This window comes from Hypanus sabinus, unplaced genomic scaffold, assembly GCF_030144855.1.
Source record: "Hypanus sabinus isolate sHypSab1 unplaced genomic scaffold, sHypSab1.hap1 scaffold_918, whole genome shotgun sequence".
NCBI classification, from domain to species: domain Eukaryota; kingdom Metazoa; phylum Chordata; class Chondrichthyes; order Myliobatiformes; family Dasyatidae; genus Hypanus; species Hypanus sabinus.
In genome coordinates, this window is record NW_026781771.1 from 1 (window position 1) to 2,500 (window position 2,500).

General features: G+C 47.8%; 1 long non-coding RNA gene across 1 annotated transcript in view; it reads left to right on the plus strand.

The window, feature by feature from the left end:
• Nucleotides 1-405: 405 nt before the first annotated feature.
• The window catches only part of LOC132390474 (uncharacterized), a 28,948-nt gene continuing 26,853 nt past the window's right edge, over nt 406-2,500 (plus strand). The window contains exon 1 of the long non-coding RNA XR_009510916.1: nt 406-644. This is a non-coding gene — a long non-coding RNA (uncharacterized LOC132390474). The remainder of the gene's footprint in view (nt 645-2,500) is intronic.

The window sequence follows — 2,500 nt, forward strand, 5'->3', positions numbered from 1 at the left end:
CTAGTTTACATCTCACCCTGTCCGAGTGACTTTTCCACATGCTCAAGCTTTTAAGTCTGTTGCAAGTTATCACTACTATCACCAAGATCCTCTTCCATAGGGAATAAGAAGCAAAGTATACATTAAGTACCTTTCTTATTTCCTCTGGTTCCGTACACACTTTCCCACTGTCACACCTGATGGGTCCAATTCCTTCACGACTTACCCTCTTGCTCTTCACACACTTGTAGAATGTCTTGGGGTCTTCCTTCATCCTGCCCGCCAACACCTTCACATGGCCCCTTCCAGCTCTCCGAATTTCCTTCTTAAGCACCTTCCTATTAGCCTTATAATCTTCGTGATCTCTAAAATTACCAAACTTTACAAACCCCTTTTGTAAGCTTTACTTTTCTTTTTGACAGATATTCGTCTCTCTCCGATCACTTCCGACCGAGACAAGAAGACCTTTGGGGACAAGTGGAACAGAAACCGGTGCCGATATCGTCTAAATGTCCATGAGTTGCATTCACACGTTGAATCGAGGATAACCCCGAATTAACTTCTGGTCCTCGGCCAGACCAACTGTCTCAAGCGTGGTTACACATTCAACAAGAATCTCTCTGTACCCGAAAGCAAATTCTGCCAACTGTTGACCAGCAGGATAGGTGAGGTAAAACACCCCTCCCACGCCCCTAACTATCCTTAAGGATGTCTTTGAGTATCTATCCTTGAGTATGTGGGAGAGAGTGAGAGAGACAGAGAGAGAGAGAGAGAGAGAGAGAGAGAGAGAGAGAGAGAGACAGACAGACAGACAGACAGACAGACAGACAGAAAAACAGATAGCTACAGATAGCCAGGGAACGAAAGGGTCGGTGTCTGACGAAAGATTACTGTGATGAGACGGTGTGGAGTGATCATCACTCTGTGTCTAACTCCGGGTATGATTGAATGGACGGAATTGTGGGTGCTTCACTTTGTCTGACCCCGGTCCTGTCTGTACGGACATTTCATGGGTTATAAATCTATATCTCTCTCTATCTCTCTCTCCCTCCCTCTCTCTCTTCCTGCTTCACTCTACGCCCACACACACACTCTCTGCCCACACCCAAATCTCTATGTCTCTACTTCCCTCTGCCTGTCTCTCTTTCTGCGCTGACTCTCTTCTCTCTCTATTTGACACACTCTCTCTACCCGCTCTCACATACTGTACGGTCCCTACGCCCATCTCCGTATCCGAGATACATTCCGTTTGCTAAACGATCCCCATCTACGTCGACTCCGCTCACTCCCCCCTCCCTCTATGTGTGACAGGCAATTCTGGTGAGTATAAGGGAGAGATGACGCCTAGTGTCACACATCGCCCTTCCACTGGATATCTACCAACAGGATCTGAGCTTCTCAGCAGCTCTGTATGCACAGACCGGTCGTGTGGTTCCACACCACTTGCTTCAGTATCTGGAATCTTAACTCCCTTTCCCTGGCCATTTCTCTCCTCCCCTTCCTTGGTCTTCTCGCAGCACGCACACACACACACACACACACACACACACACACACACACACACACACACACACACACACACACACACGCAGAGACATACCATCTTGGAGAGGCACACTCAATTGGAGACTCGTACGCCTATTGGCTGGGTGTCGGTGAGTGGGTAGCGCGGAGGAGGGAGAGAGTTGCGCATTTCAGACTCCATTAGAGTGTGCTGCGATGGTGCCGGAAGAGCTTTGCATCAGTGAACCCATGTCTGCGTGGACACCACTCCCTGTAGGACCCATTAGATCACCACCCACTTCGGATGCAGGTTTGTGTTTGTGTGTGTGTGTGTGTGTGTGTGTGCGTGTGTGTGTGTGTGTGTGTGTGTGTGTGTGTGTGTGTGTGTGGTAGTTGCTGACAGCAATTTGGCGGCTCTGTTTAATGTTCTGTGGCTCAGAAGGGAATTTGAAGGAGAGCAGAGGCGAGCTGTCGGGATTCGTTAACAAGGGTAACAAAAGGATGCTCTGTGGAGACAACGAGAGTCCTGGATGATATGTTGCTGGGACCCATGTTCTGAGTTGTTTAGGTTTCCTGAAAACAGAAAACCTACAGCATAATAAGGTCCTTCGGCCAACAAAGTTGTGCCGAACATGTACCTACGTCAGAAATTACTTGGCTTACTTATAACCCTCTATTTTACTCTGCTCCATGTACCTATCCAAAAGTCTTTTAAAACTTCCTATCGTATTCGCATCCACCACCGTTGCCGGCAGCCCATCACTCTCTCAGTAAAGAGCTTACCGCTAACATCTCCTCTGTAACTACTTCCAAGCACCTTAAAACTGTGCCCACTCCTGATAGACATTTCAGCCGTAGGAAAAAGTCTCTGACTGTGATCTAGGCTCTGTGTGTTGGTGTGGTGGGTATCACATCTCTTGTCTGACTCCTCAAGACTAATCTTCTGGAAGTTTATGAGAATCTATCTATGAGAATGGACAAGGGGAGTCAGTGGATGTCGTGTACTTGGACTTTCAAA